This window comes from Lethenteron reissneri, unplaced genomic scaffold (assembly GCF_015708825.2).
Source record: "Lethenteron reissneri isolate LAM-NWPU_2019-01 unplaced genomic scaffold, ASM1570882v1 scaffold_674, whole genome shotgun sequence".
Lineage (NCBI taxonomy): Eukaryota > Metazoa > Chordata > Hyperoartia > Petromyzontiformes > Petromyzontidae > Lethenteron > Lethenteron reissneri.
Genome location: NW_026892196.1, coordinates 127 through 14,357, shown reverse-complemented (window position 1 = coordinate 14,357; position 14,231 = coordinate 127). Strand labels below are relative to the sequence as shown.

Genomic DNA, 14,231 nt, shown 5'->3' with positions numbered 1-14,231 from the left:
TTAACAAAAGGCAGCCTGTTCTGGCGACCAGTTTAAAAATGTTAACGTTCGGAAAAAATACGTGGCAGTAAAGTAACACGGCAACTGCAAACCGGGTTCACAATGTCAGCAGCAGTGGATGGCTTGCACAGTAACTGGGTCTTTAAAGAGGTCACAAGAACATGCTGCAATAGGCCACGGTGTGCCAGTGGCCAAGGGTGAATTTGAATAAAAAGAAAAACACCAAGAACCCCATCATATTTAACCAGTGCCACATGGTCTCACTTGCAAAAGCAATGACGAATCTCAATCACGTCTCACCTTTGACATTGTGAACGCTTTGTTGCTTGCTCGGGTTCAACTGTATTTCCCCCAAATTGCTAAACTGGAGCTAGCATTTATAGCTACTGCGTGTGCAGCCAGTGCAACTAGAACTGGGGCCCACAGGCACAAAGAGGTCCAGGGCATCAAGTTGCAAAACAGATGGGAATTGAAAAGGGAAATCCATTTAATTTCTTGTAACCGGGCCCTGAAGATCGAAGTGGGAGACTGAACTATTAACTATGTTTATTTTACCAGTAAGGCCCAATTAGCTATGCAGCTCTTTTTCGGAAGCGTCCTGGCCACAAATGATAGCTCAATGAAGTGGCTTATCACATGGAAATGTATAGCAGCCAAATACTCTAAATGCATGTTGATTCCAAATCTGGAGGGAAAACTGGAGGATCCGGAGAAAAAGCCACGCGACCATGGTGAGAAAGCCAAGCAAACTCCAAATATAAAACTCCATATATGTGCGAGAGAGATGGTGGCTGAGAGTCAGCTCTGCTTCTTTTTGAAAAACTCGGGTAGGAACTGATGCCATACAAACGAGACGAGCTCGCGTTCGGTGCGGCGAGTCACGATGACGACGGCCGACAGGCACGCGGCTCCAGGGTGACATGAAGCAGGCGTGGAGCCTTGCCGTGGTCACAGCACAGCACCCACTGCAGAGAGAAGAGACGCGACGAGACCAAGATGATGAGCACGAGCGTCCCCGCAACATTCCTGCTCGCACAAACTCATCTCCAATGGTGACCCTGAGCCAATGGTATAAACGTCAAATTGATATGGCAGGGCCAGTCTCTGCATAGGATGATCATTTAATGGTCGTGAAATTTAAGGATCTCAAGTGGTAAATGTCAGTTGGCAGACTTTTGGAAGATTTACAAAAGGCATTCTTCAGCCCTGGAAAGGTACGAGCAAACAAACTTGAAATAATTCCGTAATTTACAAAACGTTAACCAATCCTGTACCCAGTGCGTTGTGCGGCTTCGCTCAACAGAGCAATATTAAAGTGGATCTGTGACGATTACCAAACTCAGTGACGATGATAGTGGTGATCATTATGACAAAGAGACTGTAATTGCAATGGATATAACAACAATGAAGATCTGCAAACCAACTGGCTACCTTCAGAGATTTGTTCATGAAGCCATCCAGATATATAAACACAGACACAACTTCAACCGAGAGGATGGGTACAAACTGAGCAATCATTGGAAGGACGTTATTAACCAGCTAAAGTCTTAACTGACTGTGATGTTTCCATCCTACCTGCCGATGTCAGCTGATATTTCCGACTCTCTGTGTGTGTCTCTCTCTCTATGCCTCTCTCTTAGATCTCTCATGCTCACATGTCCTTTGCATTGCACTCTCATGCCTGATTGCACTCTCATGCTCACATGTCCTTTGGATTATGCCATCATGCCTTGGGATTGCAATACTCTTCGTTCTTACATTAACATGCTAATTTTTCACATTAACATCACTAGCCCTGCCCGCTTCTTTATGACCCTTGAACTACACCCATTTCAACCCTTTTAAAAACAGTCTGCCTCAGCAGCAGACCATGATTTCCCACCTGATGACGGACGCTTGTGTTGCGCCCAGAACGTCGTGATCTATTTTATTTTATACCTACGGGACTTTACCGAAAGAACCAAAGAGTAATGAAGATCTCTGATGGCGTTCTCGGGTGCACCTCGTAATTTTCAGTTCCTGGAGAAGCTCCTCGCACATGAGTGAACATCGGACATCATGCAAAGAACACGCAGTAAAACCAGAATCTACATCAGACTCTAGCAGCACAACTGGGGAAAGCATGGTTTTACCCACAATGCTCCACGGAGAACTCATAATGCGTTTGGAGTACGGTATTGCTTTTGAGGTTACAGGGTCCTACAGATTATATGTCATGCGCTTGTAAATAACATCTGATAATCCAACAGTATTTGTTAAACAGCCCGACTCTGCTGATGAGACCTAGGAGGTCGAAAACCAGTGGAGAGTTACTTGCTTAGACAAATGCTGGCCGGATAATGTTGTCTGAAAGCCAAAAAGGCGGATGGCCTAAAACGTATTTTAGTTACCGTGTTGTCTGGACTATAATATGCTCCGAAGAGGCAAACACACTCCCGAAATTTACTCTGGGGAGTACATTATATGTGTAGATACAACGCAATTCTGTTATACGCTGTTTGAATTCATTCACATGCAGCTATGCTTTTGGACGTGTGCTGTGTGCGCTACTCGGCAGGCAGGCCGCCTCGTGCGGTTTTCGCTTTGTGCGCCTTTTTTTCTTTGGAATGCATCTACAACTACCGCATAAAGCGAGGGAACCAGGAGATGCTTTTCAGCTAGTAACAATATATTCGTTTACGCTTGTTTACCCAAGAAAGCCTCAGCGAGTTTTTTTTACAACAGAGGGGGCGATGTTGCTGTGTAATCCCAATTGAGTATCAGCGGGTAATCTATTAGAAAAGCCCGGCGTTACGTTTGTCCATCAACTAAATTATGAGAGCCTTCAGAAGGCCTGAATCTAAAAGTTATCGAAAGTGTATCTCCCCCCCCCCCCACTAGATGTGGGGGTAAAAAGTTGATCAAATAGGTTTCCAACAATTGTCGACCCCCCCCACTACCAAAATAAAATGCACTCTCCCACCCCACAAAAAGAAATGTCCTTTTGTAGGCATATATGCCTACACACCCATCATACAATAGTCAGTAGTATTTGCACACATTGGGGGGGTGGGAGAAGAGGACATCAGTGATCAGAGGGGGATAGGGGCGAGGTGCAAGACGCTGAGAAGCTCTCCGCAGAGCTAGAATAAGAATAGAGTGGCCACATGCCGCCAAATTTCTAGTACTTTCAACTTTTGACCGTGATGCCGGTAAGCACAGTCTACTCGAATGAATGTCACAGGACATTTAATGTCCAGTATGAAGTGTATATTACGGGTATTACGCCCAGCAGAATAAGATCAGGGTGGCCGCGGGAATCAAACCGTGAACCATTGCGACAAGCGGCGAATGTGCTATCGCTGGACCAGGTCACGGCCCTTTGATGGCATTGACGATGACGGCGATGGTGAAGCCGTGCTACCTCGGAGGTGGCGGTGATGACCCAACTGCAGAAGAATGTGAACGCGAGGACGAGGTTGGGGCGCAGCGCGGCGAGCGGCTCGTGCGGCGTGCCGCGGAAGTAGGCGACGATGAACTTCAGGCTGGAGGCCAGGCGCAGGGCCATGTTGAGACAGTTAGCGAGGACGAAGCCCACGGAGCCAAATGCTCGCGTCAGCGCGTACGACAGCACCAGGAACACCACCGAGAGGACCAGGAGCTTCATGTTGTACCTGCGTGTGCGCGCGTGTACGTGTGCGTGAACATGAACACGCGTGGAAACGGTATCACGATGTTATTTGCTGCGGAGTATTAACATTTCAGGGCCAAGCGGAATGAAGCCACTAGCAACACAAGGTTAGAACAACACTACTGGGCATGTGTGAAGAAGAGCTTCATAGCTCATCGGATTCCTCAAGCATAAATAGATATTCTGAGATGTTTTTAAGAACTGTAGTGGCTGGACAGACTTCTGGTCACTCCTAAAGGTTGAATTGAGAGTGATTTTGTTTGGAATTTCTCAAGAGAAAACATTTCAGTAAATATATAAGTTATGACACACATGCCTCGTCATAAAATTTTAATCATATTACACTTTGAAGTGGGCACGTAGCTTAGAGGGGGCTATTATCTTATCACAGCACTGAGCCCCCATCTATAATCCTTGAGTCAGAGCAGTAATTGGTACCACCTAAGGTAGCAAACCTTGAGAGCAGATTATTTATATGGCTAGGAAGATTAATGATTTGGCAGCCCGCACAGTATTTTGATCAATTCATCATTGATTTCACATGTCAAAGGCAGAATATTACGTGTAAGTACTGTAATCACAATAAATTGCAGTTATAATAGAACTGGAATTTCAACTATAAAAACGCTTCTGTAAGCGTAATTATAATTAACCTTTACGACTGGTTAGGTAATTTCGATTTAAAGCTTTCGTGACTCTGCAGGGATTCAGCTTCTTGGTTCTTTCGTGTAAAGTACACGTAGAAGGGAAATAATAAAATAATAAAATAAAAACATAATAAAATACAATTCTCACTATGAGAATTCTCACTACTGTGAGAATTGTATTTTATTATGTTTAGTTTTATTATTTTATTAATTTCCCTTCTACGTGAATTTACCAAAAGGAACCAAGAAGACCTGGTTAGGTGCCTATGTAGTTTACAGCTATGGGTCCGGAGCAGAAGGAAGAGAAGAGATGGCAAGGTGTGGTTGCGTGCCGTCCAAGAGCGCATCGCCACACGAGTGCTTGACTTTGGCCAAAAATAAACCAAGTTCAGCAGGGCTCTCACCTGTCCACTTCGCTCTGCTTCATGGCATCAACAAACCACGAAGCACTCTGTGAATGCCATTCAGCGCCAAGAACAGCACGTAAGCGGAGTACCAGCGCAGTAACACCGGGCCCTGCTCAAGAAAATTCACCACCCGGTCAGAATATACAAAATGACACGACACCATAACAGCTACTACATGGCTCAGCCGCGTGGTCATTGCCGCTCATGGCCGGCTGATGATTTTTACATGAAAGAAACGCAGTTCCATCTCCCATGCTGTGGACTGCGCCGATGATGTCTTTCTTCAAGGGACTACTGTACATGAGAAATATTTTTTGAATATCTCAGTCGGTGGCCTCTTCACTTTTAAACCATCCCGTGCGTTTGTATACAATTATTTGTTTGTTATCTCGCCGAGTCTCACAACTTTTTGCAGGAGGGTTCTGCAAGTTTTCGCAGTAGGGGGTGACGATTGCTGCGTAGAAATTTAAATTCTGTAATTTGTGCCATTTTTTTTTATTTGGACCATGATGCCCAGCACACAATGCGACTGACGTGATGGGATCATTAAACGTCCAATGTGAAGGGCGTGTATTTTTTACGGTTCATACACACCATAAGCAGATTCAAACTATGAACCTCTGCAACAATGCATGTTGAAACGTCTTTCGCACCGTACGTAGCTAGCCATGGTAATTCGGAGACACTAATCGGAGGTGCAAAAGCGGTGCGCCTCCGATTGCACTAACAAGCGGCAAATGGCGCTAGCGTGGGCTTGTTAACGCCCCAAGAATGCTGCGATGTTGCCATGATGGCCACATGACCCTGTTCATGATAATTCCAAGTTTATTTTTCACCACGTATGTACTCAAAGAGACCAGGAGAGTTTCATTTGCAAAAGTTACTAGGGGCATTAGTGCTGCCACCACAGCACCCTTAAATTAAGTAAAGCCGAATGACGGATTAGAAACACGGCAAAGACGTTGCTGGTTACCGCCGCTGAGCTGAGCAGCGACCCCACCGTACAAAGTCGAGCGCCAGGTATGAGTACGAGAAGCCAAACGTGAGGACGGTGACTCCGATGAGCAGGCACCAGCTTGAGCAGCGACTGCAGCACCTTGGCCAACGATGGCGATGTCATCCTGCCAGCAAAGCCGCACGGGGGAGAGTGCTGTTAGCGAGCGCCTATTGAGGGCAGAGGAGGCACGCGCGCCGGCTGAGGGGCCAGCATCCACCGCCAGCATTATGTCTGCCCAGTGCTGCTGTTCACACACTACAGCAGTTACTTTGTTTGTTCTGCTGAGCTGACCTAGAGGTCTAGGCCAGGTTCCAGATTACAATTGTCCCTGGTGTTGTGTATGATGAGGAATACATAAAAATGGGTGGACAGCACAGCATGTCAATCACACACAAAAACAAAACAGTTTCCCACGTATCTATATTTGACTGTTGGTGCACGTGCTATGAGTAAGAGCTTATCAAGGCTTACATAGCACGTGAAGGGGTCAATAGTTCAGCAACACACACGTACGTAGGCCTTGGCAAGGTAAGGTAATTTACCCTTTTTACCGGGTAAAAGGGTAAAGGTGTCGACATGCCAAGGGGTAATGTAAAGGGTAGGGTAAAGGTAGCTCGGAAGAATTACCCGGTAGGGTAAGGTAGCACGAAGTAGTACCCGGTAAATACGGTACCTTGTTTACCGCTAAAAGCTCCGTGGCGCAGTCCGTGGCCTCCATTTAATAAATAATATTTAAAGAAACTTTTTTAAAAACATGCTTTTATTAAATGTACTCGTAATGGGAGAACTCCACCACTCCAGGAAGTGGCCCCGAAGCTTGCCATGACGTAAGGGGCCGTGGCCAATTACAGCCAACGTCAGTTGAGCGTGGACAATTAGACCCAAGCCGAAACATAAAATATAAAAAATAATCTACACTATGGGAACCTCATTTGCCAGCAAAAATATGATAATTGGTTCTTTACCCTTCTATCTGGCAACAAAACTGACACCTTTTTACAAGGAGTCATGTTTGCATAGACCGCAATACCTGCAGTCATAATACAAACAAAAGACATAACTCGGATAATGTGCACTGTCCTTGAAAGTTGATTGGTCCACACCCGAGACAGCTTTCCTTAGAGCCTAGTCTCATATGGTTGGACCAGATGACGCCAAAAGGCGCACAACTCAAGGACATGCACCATCAGAGTATGAGAGCTCGGGGTAAGCATCTACACTATGGGAACCTCATTGGCCAGCAAAAATATGTAATTGGTTCTTACCTTCTTATCTGCAACAAAACTGACACACTTTTTACAAGGAGTCATGTTTGCATAGACCGCAATACCTGCAGATAGAAGGGTAAAATTGAGTTACAAGATTTGAGGATACAACAACGACGACAACAACTTCTTCTTCCTAGCGTTGTTCCCGCTGTGGCGCAGGGTCCGCCTTTTCGGCATTGTCTTCTCCATTTGGCTCGGACCAGGGCATCTTCAGGGGTTGCGTTGACCGTCTTTATGTCTTCCTTTATTCGATCCATCCATCGCTTCTTCGGACGTCGGCGTGGACGGCGGCCCTCTGGCTCAATACGCACGGCAGTCTTGGCCACTGATGACTCTTCACTTCGCATCACATGGCCGTACCACCGAAGCCTTGCCTCAAGCATCTGTCCGCAATGGGGGCCACACCAAGTCGCTTCCCGAACGTCTTCGTTCATGACACGATCCCATCGAGTGAGTCCGAGGCTCCATCTGAGCATCCTCATCTCCATGGTGTGGAGAGCTTGTTCGTGTACAGTTGTGGCTGGCCAGCACTCGGATCCATAGAGTGCCACCGGTCGGACGATGGTCTTGTAAATTTTTCCCTTCAGCCTATCCGGCATTTTCCGATCACAGAGGACTCCGGTGACTTTCCTCCACTTCATCCACGCCGCATTGACTCGTGACCTCACATCAGTCGTGATGCTACCATGCTACAACGACGACAACAACAAGCGTGTAAAATTGGAATCATCGAGAGTATTCTATATGAATAAAGCGCTCTACCTAGAATTTACCGTTATAAACCTTTTTAATGTGTAGTACCCCAGTAATTACCCTGTAATCAGATCATGTGTATGGGGTAAGGGTAAAAGGTAGGGTAAAGGTAAGCTCGTTGCTTTTTACTTTTTACCTTACCTGCTAAAGGGTAAAAGGTAGGGTAGAGTTATTGTATTGTGGTAAGGTAAAAGGTAAGGTAAAGGTAGGCTCGTTGTTTTTACCTTTCAACTTTTATCTTACCTTGCCGAGGCCTACACGTACGATTGCCTTTGTTACCCCCTGGTACTGATGTTGACCGGCCACTGCACCGGATACTCAATTTAGGCCATTGTACGTAGGCTACATAAAAATATAATGACCACTGGTGCTGCTTATGCCCTAAATTAAAATCTGTTTCACTGGGGCCATAATTTAGTCACTACCCTAGCAGCCAAGAAACAATACACCAACCCCACCCCCCCCCCAAAACTATTGAATTGTGACAATTGAGGATCACAACTCGATCAAAGGAAACGTGTCTCATCGGTATCTTCTCGATTTTGAGATCTGTTTTGGTATCATGTTTGTCTCCACTTCCTCTGCTCCGCCATAGCCTACAGGCACCATTTACAAAAAAAAATGCATTCATTGCCAATGACTTATTCTTCCTCGTGCAAATCTACGCGTGAACTCATAAACGATTGAATCGGAAAATCATTACAAGCCTACAAAGACAAAGATCCCCAGTATAGCCTTAATAGACTGTTGGGGCAAGTGCTGTTAGCGAGCACCTATGAAGGCCGGCACACTACACGAGGGAGTGGGTGGCCAGCACCACGTCTAACGGCCAGTCTCCCCAGTGGCGATGTTTTATACACCGCACCAGGTACTCATTTGAGGCTGAGCCAACCTCGGGGAGGCCCAAGACCAATGCAGATAATCATCACTGTGAGCGGGGGTTGTCGGCTTCATCGCGCAGTGTGCTAACCACTACACTACCGCTCCCCACACCGACATCACGCGCAGAATCGTGCGTACACGAACTCGGGAGGCGAAACGCGCAGTCCGATCCACACCTCGTTCTGCTCCATGGCAATCTTTCCACGGCTGAGCGAGCGAGCGAAGAAGACGTAGAAGCTGTCCTCAATGGGCATGAAGATAAGCGCGGCACCATGGAGCCCAGGTTGTTCACCACGTCGTAGATGCCTGCACAGATCGCCGCCTCATCTCAGCACGAGCCGGCAACTCTCACAGCCTCGCGGCGCTATGGAGCACTCCACAGCGCATCGCGTATTGTTGTAAATGTGATGGTGGCGCTTTGAGTGGTTAGGTTTGTGCCAGAAAGGTGCAACACATATGTAAATTAAAATAAAATAAACTATTTTTTTTTTCCAGGTTAGGCCCACTGAGCTACTTTGCTTTTTTTCAGAAACGACCTGGCCACAGATGATCGCTCAACAAAGTGGCTTATCATGTGGAAATTTATAGCAGCCAAATACTCTAAACGCATGTTTTTAAATGTGGAGGGAAAAACTGGAGCACCAGGAGACAAAATTAAGGTGACTCGACTCAAAGATGACGAAGGCGCAGCTCCGCAATTGCTCCCTGGAACCAGTTCCTCTCGCAGAAGGGCGTCCAAGAGAGAGAGCTCTACAGAGCCCCACTAGAGGGCGCTTGGCCTACTCTTCATTGCTGGCCAGACGCAGTGGGAGTACCTACACTTTACCCCACCATGCCGATCGTCTAACTGTGGCGTGCCTATTTATATTTCTGCAGGGGACGGACAGAGGTAGGAGATTAAATAATGTCAACTATTACTGGTAGGAACCTCCTGGTTACACCAGCCCACAGGGGATTATTGTGTCTGTCCGTCCGTCGTGCAGGGAGGGGCTGGGTGGGGGGGGAGGGGAGTGTGGGGAGGGGCTGGGTGGGGAGGGGGAGTGTGGAGAGGGGCTGGGTGGGGAGGGAGGGCTGGGTGGGGAGGGGAGGGTGGGGAGGGGCTGGGGTGGGGAGGGGTGGGGAGGGGCTGGGTGGGAGGAGGGGGGTGGGGAGGGGCCTGGGTGGGGAGGGTGGGGCTGGGTTGGGGGGTGAGAGGGGTGGGCTGGGGTGGGGAGGGGCTGGTCACCCCATGGTGCCCTTATAAAACTCAACGTTTAACCTACTCACGCCGGCTTGTGCCCGCCCTCACAGTCGGCCATATTTGCGGAATACACCACGCCGCCGTTGACCCTGGCCATTGACCACGCAACCCCAACGTTCCTACCAGCTCCCCTCCGCAGGAATGTGTTGTTTGAAACGACCACGCCAGGCGATTTAACTGGACCTGTGGCCTCTGGATGGAAAATCCAGTTAGCTCATGATTACACCACAGCATCATCCGTATTGTTTTTTTAATATTTGATGACAAATATAACATCTGGTTTCATTCATGGTTAGATTTCTAACAATTCGTAAGTTAATGTACAATTTCACATTAGTTGCTAGTTTTGCTGTTCAGATGTGTTACTTATGCTTTGTTTAACCTGAATAATTTTGACATTAAAATTATCATTTAACCATGGGCACCACAGCAGATCAGAGTTTGTTTCATGTCATCTTAACAGAATGTTGGTGAAATAATCGTTCACTAGCACTGCTACTACCGATGCTTAATAACGTCTCTCGTCGCGCCTCGAGACCTCACAACAACGTGCAGCGGTCTTCGTCAACATGTCACAACTTCCCAAAGCAACCCGCAGTGGACCCGCAGTACACCGCGACCTCACAACATGCCCCAACCACTCGCAGTACGTTACATATAAGTAAAAAAAAAAATCAGTATTCAAACCTTGATCTCCAAAGTTGAGGGACATTGAAGAAAGTCATGATGTATTTCTCCCCTAGCAGAGAAACAAGGCAAACACACACACACTTGGTCATGTGACTCGATGGTTAAGGAGGCAAAGGCTTATGGACTTCTAATGAGCCAGCAATGATGAGACCTTCATGCTGAATCCAAACAGCCACATGCGATTAAACCAGGTTCTTTGAGGAGTGAAGCTAAGTGTCTTAGTCTGGCCATACATAATTGAACAAAACACAACATTGTACGCATATGGCATTTCAGTTCCCAGGGATAAATGAACAGGCATCACAAGCATTCACAGCGAGCAGTACATCAACGCACTTCCAGAAGATGATATTACAGAACTGTGTCTGTAGTTGCCTCTATTGGGCTCTATCATCAGACAATTGACATTGACTGTATCTTCACTCGGTGTGGCGACACACGCCTGTAAGCCTTCGTGTTTGAGGCAAGGGTTCGTGGACCACTCACTGCTGTGGTGAAGTATGGTCAAATAACTTCTTGGTTCTTTCGGTAAAGTCACGTAGAATAGAAATAATAAATAATAAAAATAAAACATCATAAAATAATTCTCACGATGTGTCGGCCACAACGACAGACCTGTTCTCCACCTGAGGACGGCTACTTGCGTTGTGGCCGAAATGTCGTGAGAAATATTTTATTATTTTTATTTTTTATTATTTCCATTCTACGTGACTTTACCGAAAGAACCAAGAAGATGAATCCCTGCAGTCACGAAAGCTTTAAATCGAAATATGGTCAAATAACTCCCATGACCTATAATGTTTGTGGAGGCCCTCATTGACACAAGGGCTGTATGTGTAATAATCAATATATTTCACATTTTTTTCACACCTCACATCAATAAAGGTTTCTCAGCTTGCTTTATATGAAATAAAATCTACACAAAAAGGCCCCACACTTTAAAACATGTAAAACGTACTATTTAATACATGTGTTTTGTGCGAGAGGATAAACACGGGCAAGGGAACCTTCAGTGAGAAGTTGCTTCAGGAAGGACTGCATCATGAAGCTCCGAGTCAAAGAGACGATCGCCCAATCAAATGGCTGCACGGCACAAACACGCGGTTATAGTGGGCACATCACACGGGCCATTCACACAGGCCAGTCGCACAGGCTACGGGTGAGACAGACACTCGCGGTCCAGTGCTTCCAGGAAAAGGTTCTCCATTTCTAATAATGAAGACAATGAAGATGAAGATAGAGCTGGGGTCGGCAACCCGAGGCTCCGGAGTTGCATGCGGCTCTTTAAGGACTGGTTTGTGGCATTATTTATGTGTGTAATGACAATAGAGCCTGCATGCGGTGCGAGGGGACTAGTGGCCACGGGAGGTAATGACAGGGAAATCAGCCTACAGTTCGAATACACGCGTGGCCATGGGAGGTAATGACAGGGGTATCAGTTGTGAGTGAGAAGGGACTGGTGGCTACGGGAATGTTATAGAAGGTAGCGTTATCAGGTGATGGAAGAGGACGGTAGAGCGAGCGTCCAGTCAGCGAGAAGGATCGGGAAGGGGGGCGTGGCCTCAGTTGGTATATAAGGGGGAGATGCACGGGAGACTCGGGGCTGTTGCAGTGGGGGTCTCCGCCTGATGTCAAGTGAACGTGTCTTCAATAAAGTCCCATCTCAAGAGAAGTGTGTCAAGTCGTCACTACACATGCATTGCTGGCTCTTGGAGCATTGAGGTTGTTGTTTTTTTACTAAATAAACAAACAAAAATGGCTATTAATTTTATGTTGGTTGCTGACCCCTGAGATAGAGCTTATGTCAAGGTGATCTGCCAGTCAAATAGAATGGTCATCATGTTTTCCATTTGGCTAGCTTGCACAGATTCAACACATCGAATACACTGGTCAACACACATTTTCTGGCATAAGGTATTCCAACGGTTGTAAGGTAATTTTGGGGTGCTGATTCCAAATCTGGCATCAGTTTTTGTCTATCACATCAGGTTTTTGAGATATCAAATATTGCATTTTCAATAAAAACTGCAGAAGAAAAATATTAAATAAATGTGGATATCTACATAAAATTATATTATAAACACACTATCCTAAAATACAGCACCATATTTTAACACTAAAGCAGTCAACTGATTCGCAACAACTTGCAATCATAAGTGACAGAGTTAATTTCGGGTAAAATCAATGAAAATGGGGTATGCCGATAGCATAAAAATGAGATGTGATAGAGCAAATCTGAGATCAGATTTGAAATCAGCACCCTGAAATTAGTCTAAAACAGCTGCAAAAGTCCAGGCCAGAAAAAAATGTTTTTTTTTGTTGATCAGTGTAATTATCACGGTCTCTCAGTAACTTCTGGAGACTTAATAAAATGCACAGGCTAACATAAATTCGCCACGATTGGTGATTAACGACACTGGCTTATATGTAAATACAGTGCTCATAAACTAACGCTTGGGGCAGTTGGCCATGTTCTTAACAGACTGAACAGAGTCAGAAGGCAAATCAACCATGGTTTGTGTGCGAAGCTCCACTTGTGGTGATCCAGCAAAAAATCTGCCGATAGCTAAAGGCAAAACAAGCATCCCCATTCACAGGCACAAAACCCCAATAACTTCTAATTATTGCTGCTGGGCCTCAAATGCTTGGTCCGAGGCTGTGCTGCTGTGTTACTCTCTCCCATCTCTCATTCATTTCCCTGTTCTATTCCATCCTGATGTAGTATATTTGTTGAAATTTTCTAGCGTCTTGAGATTAAATTGCAATTTTCAAAAGGATCCACACCCAGGGAATCAGTTGTGCAACTTGGTTGCGTGCACCTAAATCGTTTACATGTGGACATCCTCTGCAACCAGTTGCAATCAGTTGCGCAACCGATTGTTTAACATAGACAGGCCATAACGCTGAGCGAACGGCTCAGTGATTTTGATGTGGACCTCCGATTAGCGAGGTTGGCTACGTACTGTGCGAAACAAGTTCAACATACGTAAGTACATAGTGAAACGCTGCCGTCGTTGGCTGCTTAACGTGCCATACATGTGGGTGCAAGCAGTGCAGAGTGGCCTCACCTGAGTGCCCCAAGTGAAGAACATCTGGCGGACAGAGGTGATGGGAAAGTGGCTATCCTTGGCAGCTGTAGAGCCGATGTAGCGGGTGAAGTAGCGGTAGTAGCAGAAGGACAGGACAACTGCATACGTCAGCTGCACACAGCACGGGGTTCCACAGTTAATATGCAATGCTGCAGGGCTACACAGATGGTCTGGCACAGGGTTGCTCAGCTGCTAGATGGTGGGCTAGAAGTGACAAACAAAGACTCGTGGAGGGTCTTGCAGAGTTATGGCCCTCCGAGAGATGTGGTTCGCCGAGACAAAGAGATGCAGATAACTGAGATGAAGGAGAAACAAAGATGAGAGCTACAAATGGGAGCACTGTCGAGAAGAGATCAATATTCATGAGATGCACTTCTGCACCCAAGTATCTCATCGTTTCTTCCCTCTTTTCCACAGGGATTTTCAGGGGGGAAACTAATGTCTATGTTTCATCCCTGGGTGATGGAGCGATGACAATAATGGCATGCAGGTGCCGAATGGATTGTTGCATCGCAGGATCTTGGTAGGTGACAGCAGCTTGGGGTGGCCTGCATCTGGCAGTGGCTTGATCGTGGCTGATGATGATTA

At 46.4% G+C, this 14,231-nt stretch overlaps 1 pseudogene; it reads right to left on the bottom strand.

Annotated features, from left to right (window-relative positions):
- Nucleotides 1-563: 563 nt before the first annotated feature.
- LOC133340060 (protein RFT1 homolog) lies at nucleotides 564-13,754 on the bottom strand (annotated as a pseudogene).
- Nucleotides 13,755-14,231: the final 477 nt, after the last annotated feature.